Raw genomic sequence first — 12,564 nt, 5'->3', positions numbered from 1 at the left:
GAGTGAGACAGGGGAAAGGGCCGCTCCTCAAACGCACCTCAGAAAGCACAAACACCTCCAGATGTTCTGTTTGCTAAAATAAGCTTTCCAGCGTCTGTATATTTTCCATTTACACAAACCTCATTAAAATCACAGACTGAAATAAACCCATAAACCAACGATGAAAACATTTAAACCCAAATGTAGTTGTAAAGAGGAGTATTTGGGAGCAGAGTTCCATCTGCCGCTCACAGCTCAGCTATTATTTCCAGCAGCCAGCACAGAGCAGGCAGCAGGTACCCCCGGGGTCGGGGCAGCTGTGCCACGTTTTGGAGCAGAGCTGCTCCGACCTCCCTCACCCGCAGGTGAGGGACCGAGCCAGCTGTGCGGCTCGGGGCGCTGCTGCAGGGCTTGAAATGGCTCCACGGCAGCTCTGACAGAAGAGCAGCGCCTCGGGGCTTTACAGAGTTTGCAGGAGCTGCAGAACTTCACTATTCATACCTAAAGTTGCGGTGGTGTATTGCCCACAGAGAAGGGTTGTAACTATTTTTTTCTCATTCATCTCATTAAGGACTGGTGTAGTCTATTTCCTGTTTATGAGGGAATAAGCGACACTTTTCCTCTGCTCCGGTGCTCTCCAGCTGTAATAACTTTTCTGCCTAGCAAAATTAATCTAAGGTTACAAGACAAATCAAATTGCATGCATGTGAACACAAGTATTCAAATAAGTACAATTTTGTGAATTCAAAGGCTTTAGGTAGCATAGAGGCACACACACATACACACATACACACACAGATAAACTCAATATCAGAAAAATCCCTATTTGCTCGACACTGAAAATTTACAAAGAACATGAGTCAATGCTATAAGTGGACTACTGGCAACTCATTCCAATTTTATTCACTGGGGTTGGTAGATGATTGCAATGTACCTGTCATGGCCCTAACCTTGGGAAACTAATCAGGTGGGCTTTTTAATTTAGAGGCCACAGTATAGAGATGCCATCTCTCTCACCGATTTTATAAGTGTGAATTAATTGTCTGAGATTACCATCAAAGCTTCCTAGAAAGCAGCAAGAGCTGTCTGATGAGAATGGCAAAACAGCAGCAGAAGCTGAAAGCATGGTGCTTCATGAAACAGACTCTGTCCTCAGCCACTTCTCCTACTTTTTCAATAAGTTGAATTAAAATACTGCAAACAGCTCTCACAGGTGGACACCATTAGGTTAAATTTTTGAGAGATGCTGACCCTTGCAAGTCGTACAGCTACAGTGGAACCGGGACAGATGAAGTACCTCCACCTGCCAGAATAACTTGAGGTGTCAGCACAGCCTTAACACAGCTGATAGAAACCTGGAAAGGTGAGGCCCTGAATGTTTGACTATACAAGAATCTGCTTCTACCTTGTAAAACAACTCAATAGAAAGTGATTAATAAAAACAAATTTAAATCTGGGGAGTGCCCAGGCAAGTACTTAGCAGTTCTGTGTTCCTGGAACGGCATTATTAGCCAGTTTTCTTATTTCCCCAGTTCTGATTAATATAATATTATACAATGCACCATAATAAATCTGAAAAGCACCTAATTCATCTAAAAAAATTATGTGGATCAAGAGATTATTTTGTCCATTCTGATTTGACTCTCAGCTTCACAAAAATCTCAAATCTTGAATGTCCTGAGAAATTACTCTTTCAGTAGAAAATGAATTATGCGTCAATGAACAATTGGGTTATCAAGGTTGTTCACTTAATGTTCCAGCTGTTCTATAACACCATCTTAATGCTTATTGGAGAATTCTTTTGAATTTAGTCTTATTCTGTGGTACTTACAAATAAATGCATTGTGTTCCTTACAGCTGCTCTGACGGTTAATAGCAAATACAAGTACAAAATTAATTTCTTGCCTTTTATCCCTAGACCTAAAAATGACAGAGGGTGGAGGCTTCATTCAAAGGAGATCCATTAATATAATAATAGTGAAGACAGAGATTAAAGCTGATTAGCTTTGTGGGGAGTTTTGTACAGCACTTAACTACATTAACACTGGGGTTTTCTCCTCTTCATAAGGGCTAAAACTTAGATATACTCCAAATTCACTGTGAACCAAGCAAATACAGTACTGGCCACTGCTGCTTTGCCCTTTTCCAGCTGGTCTGAAGACAGATGGACATCAACTTATTCTGGAAGTGGTGACAGACTGGAATGCTGTAGACCTGGAGGTCGACAGGGAGATTGTATTTCATTGCAACATCTATGACCTGGATTTTGGAAACTCCTGAATTTTATTATTTGCAGCTTTAAAAGCACATGCATTTTGAAATGAGCACTTCCTAAGACATAAACAGTCCAGGTTCTATCAACATTTACACTCTTAAGCTCTGTACTGCATTATATTCAAGGTGGTTTGAAAGGCACAGTCAGGAACAGAGTATGGTTTGGGAGTTAAGGCCACGCTTGGGGAGCACTGTCTGGGGCCATCCCACATGCACCAGCACACAGACACAAGAAAACCTGCTAGGTTTCACAGAGGTATTAGGGCTTCCCTCTGCTCTCAAAATAGCCATTTTTATTTTTTGCTTGAGCTGAATCCATCTTAGGTTACAGAATTAACCACAGCAGAGCCAAACTGGGTCCAAATACTGTGAGGGAGAGCACAAAAGGACAATAGGTGTTGGGGTAAGAAGTAGAAATGCAAAAGGTAAATCTATTCCTTGCATTTATTTTCTAAGTTGTAGTTTTCTCCTTTAGAGGGTGATGGCAAGCTGGATCCACTTTGTGAAGAAGCCAGAAAAGCAGTGTTAAATGCTTAACAATTTACAGGGACAATTTCCCTTTAATCTTAGGTTTCTGTAAGGCAGTTTACTTGCATCACAAAGATTCTACCAATTGGTTCTTTTCACTTCTAGGTCTCTTAATGAAGAGGATAATCTGGTTACACCCCCATGTCAACCAAATAAGAATAGAACACCTTTTCCAGAACCAGCTGTATGTTACTACCCTAAATATTGCAAATTTGGGTACATAGAACTGACTTGTATGGCATTTTAATAATTTGAATTAAATTTAAAAAATACTGAAATTCTGGGTATCTTTCATTCTTTCAAGTCTATAACGTTTCTTATGTCAAAGATAGTTTCAAAGTCATTCATATCTGATAATACTTATTTTTACAGATAATACTTATTTTTATTTTATTTTATACCAGTTTACAGTTCTGCTCTTCTCTTGGCCACAAGTATCTCAGAGAACATTTGTGCATCACTAGGGAGCCCAAAAGAAGAGAGAAAGAAGTTGGCATAGCCATAAGGACAGGATTAAAACTGACTGGGTGTTATCATAGCTGATATTCCATGTACCCTAAAAGTAACTAGAGCACAAAGCTTCATTTTTGCTGTTATTTGTCAATATACATTCAACTTCAATTCTATTTTAAAAACAATTTACACTTAGGTAAAATCAGCTGTTGGAGAATAATCATATGGCAGAATGCTGGTACCCTGAGCAATATTCGGTTTAGCCCATAATTAGTTATGAAAGAAGGGAGTGGTTAATCTTTCCACACTAGCAGAGCCAAAGAACACGAGGATTTGCTGAGGCCCAGGAACAGCAGGCAGCAAAGCTGCAGTTCCCAGCAGGGCTGCAGGAGAGCAGGCTGCCCAGCACTAAACTAAAACCCAAAGAAAACCCATCACTCAGTATCTCCTACCAGCTGAAATCTGCAAACCACAGATAGCAAACCACATTTACAGTAACACTGATCCAACACAAAGGTGTGTCAAAATAACACTATCACTATGTTCAGATTCAGTCCCCTTCCCTAGAGGTGACAGAGCCATTAAACCAATATTCCTTAGTAAGAAAAACAATACTCAAAGCTGAGCAAAGCAAGACTTGTATTTCCCCTTTAATCCACTGAAAGTTTTCCTTTCTACCACTCTGATACAACAAGATCAGCAAAGTGAGAACATTCAAACTAAGCTGGATTGAGAAGATCAATACAGTTAAGTTTGGCACAGCTGGCCAGGGGCACTTTTTGCAGGAAGCATTCACACGGACAGCAAACTGGGTTTTCAGCACTTGCCCTGGACAGAGGGAGTTTGTTCCCACCTTGTTGTCACCCTGACCCTCCCTGCCACTACTGAGCGGATTGTCCTGCCCATAAGCCAGCTCCAGTGCAGCTCTCAGCAGAGGCAGGGCTTTCTCAAACACACCTACTGCATTCATCACTGGGACACCAACAAATGGCTCTCTGCTCTGGCAGTAAATTGCTTATTGGCCTCTTAGGTAAAGGTAATTTAATTAGACTAAATTATTTTAAATAATTCTAGTTCTGGGCAGGCTTTGCTCCCTAAAATAGCAGAATAAACCCCCCAGATCTCTTGAGCATGGAAAGCTGTGAACATCGCTGGAAACAATGCAAGCAGATGAGCTCACTAGTGTGACTAGACTTAGGATAGATTTGTTTGTTTGTTTGGTGGGTGGGTTAATTTTTCTGTATTTGGTGCCCTCTTTAACTTCACTCTGAGGACATATCTGACATACCTCCAAGTCAGAATAACAGCAGTTTTGTAGGGAGATATTAGGCCTTAATAAATCAACATGTTTAGCTGGAGTAAATACAAACAAGTTTTGAGGAACACAAAAACTGCAGGTTTGAAAAAGCAAGCTTTCAAGACAAGCATGGGTTGAAGACAACTGCTCTGGCTTTGCTTTAGAGTAATATCATGACCAAATATTGAGACAAAAAAATCAGCTGTACCTAAAAGAGATCTCATAGCTCCACATAGAGAACTCAGGCCCTGTTACTGTGTTTTTGTCACAGAAGGACAAAATAAACACAAATTTGCAGTTGCCCTTTGAGTCTGGTACCTACCCCCAAACCCTACCTGCAGTTAGTTGCCACAGCACTAGCAGGCAGCTGGATATTGAAAGGCACTACAGCAGCCATGTGGACAACGACATGTAATTTTTTTATAATGAAATATCCACTTTTTTCCCCTAATTTTTAAGGGGATTATCTGTCCTGTGGATAATCATGGCCATTCAAAACTGAATTTAGCCTCCAAGTCTTCTCTACAGCAACTTTCAGCCAGACTATTGTGATAAAGTCAAATCAGGAGAAAGAAAGCAGCCGCAGCAAATTATTCCAGTAGTAACACCAACTAAATTGCTGTGCAGCTTTTATGGTTTGACTAATTGTCTCATTAAGGCACATTTCTGATCACTGAAATGGATCTCAAGTATTATTAATCACTGAAAAAACAGTACCACTAAGAGCCTCTCTGCCTCCTATCCTTGGCACTCTTTGCAATGGAAAAGGCTCAGGGACTCCTGTTGATTGGAGCCCCACTGCTGCACAGTTGGCAGCCAAACGGTACTAATGGCACAATAACCCAATATAACTAAAATAGTTATGCCTTTCACAGTAACAATCTCTTATAACATGATTAAGCTCCATCATGTGCCTTTCCTTGTGTTTTGCAAATGGCTCAAAAAAAACCTGACAATTTTTCCAGTAATTTCTTCAAAAGAGAGAGGGAAAATATATATAAAATTCATTAGCTATCAAGAAACAAATTTAAAATGTTTGATAATTTTTTTTAAAAAATGAAAACTGAAGCAAGCACAGGCTGCACGGTTGTGTGGCACCCAGGGCACTCCCCCTTGCAGAACACACCTCCAAAGAATGGCTTTGGCTCAGTTATTTGCAGGCACTTCAATGAACCTGTGATTAGGAGCTGGTTTGCCCTGGGCTACCTCTCTGTACCTGATGGAGAGAGACACAAAGCAGTTCAGATCTCTGTGAAGTACACACTGCAGCATCTCTGGGTCCTAATCCAGGTACTTCATTGGTGTTTGGTTTGAAACAACTTTAGGAAAGATGAAGCTTCTTCCTCATATAAGGAGCACATTTAAAAAGGAGCAAGCCGGCATTATCCAAGACACCACTGACCTCTTCATTCTCAGCAAACAGGAGGACTTTGCTCTTGGCCAGCACTTCCAGTGGCTGCACAAGCCATACACTGCAACAGGACAGTTCCCCTTACCAGAGAGGCCTGTAGGTGTTTATCCCATGCATTGTCATATTAAAGATAGCAGGCACTTGAGGTCCAAGCAGCTAATTTTCAGGAGCCTAATGCAAAAGCAGCACAGTTATTGCTGCAAGACATATGGACTTTCATGGTTACCAGTTCGATCAAGCAGAAAAATAGACCTGCAAAGGTCTGGGAGCTACTCTGTGGAGATGAAAGTGGTGCATGGGAAGGAAATCACAATGGTAATCCTCAGTATAGGCTCCTTCAAGTGAGAGACAAGATACATCACAAATTTTACATCACTAATTTTTAATTAATTTATGATTGATTTGAAATGCAGTCATTGTTTGCTGCAGCTTTCAGTTTTCATCAGTTTTGCAAGGCAGTTTTAAGAAAAGACAGGTTTGTTCTGCACCAACACACAGACACTTTTCAGGCACATAAACATTTGCTCACATATAGGTATATATGCAAGTGTGCCCAGGAATGACCCACCCAGGTCCTATGAAGTATAGCCAGAAACATTGCAAACAAGTGGTCTTTGTTGTAGGCTTTGGAATTATTCTGGACAACAGAATGTGGCTACAGAGATCTCCTTCCCTTTGGGCTTTGTTACAGAGACAGGTGCCACAAAGCTGAAATCTGCATAAATCTATTGAGCTCCTGAGCTGTGCAATATTATGCTCACCATGACAAATATTATTTTACTGATGAGTCTAATGAGGGACTTCAGGGTTGTGATAAAGGCCTGATGAAATAAAAATGGAAGTAAAAAAAAAATAATCACACTTCCCTCATGTAGCATGTCCCTCATTTTTTAATGTACATAAATATCAGAACAGTAATGCTGAAAAGAAGGAAAAACACTAGGGTTTTCTTTCCTGGCAGTCCCTTCAGGAGCTATTTATGAGCAGTCATAAAATAACATGCACCCTCAGATATATTTTCCTGAAGCCTGTAGAGTTTTGTCTAAGCAAAAGCTTCAGAATATGTGTGTGTAAATAAATTAAAGACTGTCTGGTTTATAATGAGAAGGGTGTATTGTGGTATAAATATTGCAGAGCACATTAAATAAACATGGTCACATATGACCAGGTATCTATTAAATGAGCACATCACAGGAGAAGTTAATTATCTAAGAGTGTAACTAGGAACCGTTTAGAATCACTGGAGATTAAGTTGCTTTATTTGTGTTTATCTTTCCTTCTGAATAGGCAGTAGGTTGTTGCAGTGAAGAGTCCCTAAGCAACACAGAGCTTCAGCTCTTCATCAACTCAAAGATGACAGTTTTGTCAACACCAGTTTGAAGTCAGGATAAGCCCAAAATTTTAATCAATGCAATTTGTGCAAAATGGGTTGGCACAAAACAATATTTTAAGATGTAAAACTGCAAAATATTTACAGAAAGCTTATGCTGATCAAGGGAAAACTTTAATGCTAAGTATGCATTTGCCTCACATATTGCAGCTTTAAAAAGTATATAAGGACTTCTTCAAAACTGATCTGTAGTGTAAGAGACTAGTATCCTGAGAGTAACATACAGCTGTACCATAGTAATAAGATTTTTCTAGACTTGACAAGCTATTGTGTTTCAGTCCACATGCAAAAGCATCAGTGTTGATGGAATTTGGTTTTTCTTGGGTCATGAAACTCACAAAGAAAACTGTCCACTAATCCTATACAAAATAGCCAACATTGCAAACACAGACTAATTAAGGATATGTTTGGGCAAACTGCTGTAGCACAAAGAAAGACTGATGAAGAAGGATTTAATCACATAAAATTATTGAAAGCTAGATAAAGCCAATCCCCTTAAGTTACTTAAGTACTGCTTAAACCCTGTAATTAACATATAGTAATAAATATTTCATCTTTAACAAGCCTACTGGGAGCAGTTTGTTAAACATTTATTGCTAGTCATGGGAAATTATATACAGTCATTTTGTCATGTTCTATATTAGACATTTTTATTTTATCCTCTTTATTTTACCCCCAGCAGTGGGCACACTAATTTGGGGAAATATAATCGTTCTTCTAATGTGTATGAAGCATACTCTTCCTTCATATGTCTTTTGGCTTTTACTAATTAAGTTTACCCTTGCAAAGTCTTGGCCAGCACACAGTGGCTGCTCACATTTCCTCCCCAGCCTCTCCTGGGGGAACTGACTCACGCCAGATAGGGGAGCTTTAGTGGGAACCCCAGCAAAACGACCCAGGACTGCAGAACTGACCTCAGCCTGGGCAAGGTCATTGGGGCAGCAGAAAGAACCAGGTCTCCTCTGTGGCACAGACACAGGGTGCCAGGGGTGTGTTTTCAGGCAGCTTTGAGCACTGACCTGCACTTTCCCCTTCAGCCCAGGCAGCATCACAGGTGCATGGAGAGTTCTGTGAGAGCACTAAACATCACTGCCCTTCAACCAAGTCTATGTGCAGACATACTGCAGGTGGAATTCCAAGGGAAATGCAGTCACTTAAACCTGTACTAGAACAAACCCATTATAGGGATAATCTTAAACCTCCCAAGGAAACTAATCAAGAGCCAAGCTGAGCTCTCACACAAACCCCCTCCTCTTGTGGCAGGCTGAATGCATCCTCTTCTGAAGCAGAGGAGAATTTCACATTGTCTGTGTATGACATGGGCAGAAAGTGTGTGCTTTTTTCATAAGAGTATCAGTATCAGAATTTATGGGCTATTGAACAGGAAGTAAAGATTTCTGAAATTATAATTCAGGTTTTCACACAGTATCTTTAATGATGACTACAACTGTTTTCCTCTCTAAACAAATTAGGTTTCCATTTGCCATTAATGACTGAATCACTTAAGTATCACAAAGGAACTGCCTGGTGCACTTATTAATAATTGAAAACTTTGAGGAAATCCGTGAAACATTTTCAATCAAAGCTAATAATTCTCTAAAATATTATTTTTCCTGAATAATTACTCCTTTTGTTCTTTTATTCCTTTTGGATAATAGTTTTTATTTTAAATAATGGCATTAAAAAAACCTGAAGTAACTCCTAAGAGGTATCTAAAACCAGAAGCGGTTTCAATGTTAAAAAGCATGAATTAGAAAAGAAAAAAATATTCATCAGTTTCTTTCCAGCAAGTATGTTGAATTTCTATTTTAGACTGCATGCTGTTCCCTGATATCTTACACCAATGATTAAGAAAATGTACTCACTCAATCTCTGCCCTCTTCCTGTATAAATATGAAGAAAAACTTTCAATTATCTTTTTAATCAGTAGAATCCGTGAAATCAAGACTCCTATTGCTACACAATTGGACTTTGCAGAACTACTCAACAGCCAACAGGAACAAAGAAATAAAAAACCCACAAAACTTTTTAATCAGACCTAATAGGAATCTTGAACACCATATTGTATTTATTCTACTCAGTAACCTTTACTACTCAAGAATAAGGGCAGAAAGATAAATGCAAAATTACCCATATCTGCAAGGATTTTTTTGGTGCCTAAAATGATGTTTTTTCATCAGCACAGAAAGGTTGTATGACAGGTACTGACAAAATTTCCAAGACCTGCAGTTTTGTCCACAGGACACAGAAGGAGGGAAAAGGAGAGGTTCAGTGTCTGCCCATCCCAGCAGGTCTCACCTGAGGATGATAGCTGCAGCCTGGAAAAACCCAGGTTATTCTATTCCTCTCCCTAGGAAAGGAGATTTAATTTTTTTAAGTGTTTACTTTGTTGGGTTGTTTTGGTTTTTTTTTTTGCAAAAAGAATAGAATGCATTTCTTTACCACTAACAGGTCCCCTCATGTTTCCCAAAGCAGCCCCACTGCACTTACACTGCAATATTTTACACTGCAAGTATTTTACAGCCTGAGGAGCTTTTGCCACTGGCTCACCTCAGAAATCCACAGTCACAATCCAAAGGTGCTTTACTCCAGGCCTGACAGTCCTCAGCAGCTCTGGCAATAATTCGAAGAACAGTGTTCTCTTCACCCCAGGGACAAGGTTTCCTCACCCAGTTCCCATCTCTTACCTGCCCATACTCAGCCCAAGTATCTGGGAGCCTCAGGCCTCTTTTCCCTCCTGAGCCTTTCCCAGCAAGCCATCCTCAGGCTTGCTCCCTGCACCTTTACTCTGTAAAACAAGGTGAAATGCTTGAGATATTTAGAGGAGGACAGCAAATTAGAGAGATGGGCCAGCTGCCAGCATAGGTTGGGCTTTAACCCCCACAGCACTCAGACCAGTGCCATCAGCAGTAATTAATTATCCCCACCGCACTGGGCTGCTCCTTAGCCTGGCAGGGGCCCTGATGCCCCTCATTGCAGCACCAACCCGAGGAGCTGCCTGGAAAATCAAAACATTCTGAACTCACTGCACTAATATAAAAGACAACAGCGACTCTTTTCTTCCATCTTTGACCAGACTTGTTAACTTTACAAATCTATTCTATCTGCTTTTAGGGCTATTCCGGCTTTATGTGACTATTGAGTGTGCCTCTATTGCATGTTTTAAACAATGTTTGATTGGTTGTCATCTATGCCAACAGCAATTAAAAGATAAAGATATAGATAGATATATTCATATACACACACATATATACACATACATACATACATATATATATATATATATATATATATGTGAAATAATAGAGTAGAGGTTCCCGAGCTTTCATTTTGTTGTTATCCTTAGCAGCAGTGGGTATTCCCAGCTCTGTATCAGAGGCAGCACATCTGCTGATTGTGCACCCAGGTAAGAGCTACCCAGAGCTCTTGGAAAGGCAGCCAGAGAGTCTAGCAAGGGATACTTAAAACAAAGAAACAGACAACAGCCCCCAAGGCACACATTTTCATCTATTCAGTTCAAACAATGCACACACATTCCTATTTTTTTGTCTAGTCTCATACATTAACTTTTACCTCCTGGAACAAACAGAATGATTTCTTTACTGGAGAACAGGTTACTCCTCTGCTCTGTCACAGACTCTGACTGTACTATGGGCAGAGCAAAGGTTTCCATCAAGCACACTCCTGCTGGAATGAAGAACAGTGACAGAAGCTGATTGTCTTAGCAAGTCTTGCTGCTGCGGGCATGCACAGCATGGTGTGTCCCCATGAAGATGAAGTGAACTCACTCTCACATTTGCTGGTTCTTCCAAATCACAAAGCTGTCATTTGAATTTCAGTGCCAACTTTTTTCACAAGAGGTCTATATAATCCTTCAGTCCCTGTCAAACATTATACAAAGATGAATCTTTAAATCATTTACCATCTCAAAGCTGAAGACACAAACTGTTTAGAGAAATTATTTCCAATGCTTAAAAATTAGAGACATTAATTCCAGTCTAGCTCCAGTATTTTTATTAAAAACTCTCCTTGAAATAAAAATGCATTAATGTGTTATTTCAAAAAATTAGCAAATAATAAAACAAAATGTTCTAATATAACCTCAATGTTATTGTCAATTTTGACTCAATGATTTTGAATAATTGTCTCTTGCTGTCCAAGATTGCTTCCAAATGCTGTCTACGTCACTGCTTCTACATTTAAATAAGCCACCATTGAGGAAACAAACAGAAAACAGAAAAATGAGCTGTCCTAGCACTCTTACAAATGGAATGTTAATATCCCCACTCAAAGGAGAAATTGTCAAAAAGAACAGCCATAACAAAGAATTTTCTTCTTATGTACTTTTATTTTATTGCATTTTTTTACATCTTTGATGGAATTTTTATGCAACTATTATGCCACAATCTATGATACACAATGAGAATGAAAATCCGTCATTTACCATTTATATTCCTATGTTAATTTTGTTTTCTACCTCTGCATATACTGTGGCAAAAGTGCATTTATCATATTTCATGCAGCACTGACTGCCTTATGCAAACTGAGAATACAGCAATATTTAGCTGCACTCAAGTCTTGCTAAAGAAACAAGCATTTATAAAAGCATTAAAATACTTTGGGTGATGGTTACTGTCTATCAGCTTAATGTTTTGAGCTATAGAAATGGACAGGAGATGTTATTTGTGCCTGTCAACTGCAGTACTTTTCAAGTTCATTAGGTTTTCAAAGACTGAATTAGCTTAAATGTTCCAGTGAGAGAAGCATTGAGTTAGAGAAACAAGCCCAGGGCAAGCAGCCTGATTTAAAAGGATGCTACAGAGTTTCACAAACATTAGACTAAGTTCAGTTCTGGATGCCATGGTAAGTATCTTATCACATCAATTCTATGCTCTGACAGGATTATTTCTTCACCATCATGGCCTATCCAAGCAAAATAAAAGGACAATACAAGGCACACAGGCCTATTTGGAAACCTGCCTGGGTATGTAGTACCTAATCATAGCTAAAGTTTTTAATTGCAGCTTTTTATTTTAATGAGACAAGAAGCTTTCCAGCATCACCCGACTCTCTGAATCAGACATAAACTACCATGTTTCCTTATGTCACAGTCCATACAGCAGCAGCAGGGCAAAACAGACTCGCAGAGCAAAAGCATGTCCAAGGAGCATGCTCAGGACAGGGAAGAGGAGATGAGGTGAAGCCTCATCTCTGTGTTTTCCAGTCACTTGT

Source organism: Poecile atricapillus, chromosome 6 (genome assembly GCF_030490865.1).
Source record: "Poecile atricapillus isolate bPoeAtr1 chromosome 6, bPoeAtr1.hap1, whole genome shotgun sequence".
Taxonomy (NCBI): Eukaryota; Metazoa; Chordata; class Aves; order Passeriformes; family Paridae; genus Poecile; species Poecile atricapillus.
This window is presented reverse-complemented; position numbering follows the sequence as displayed.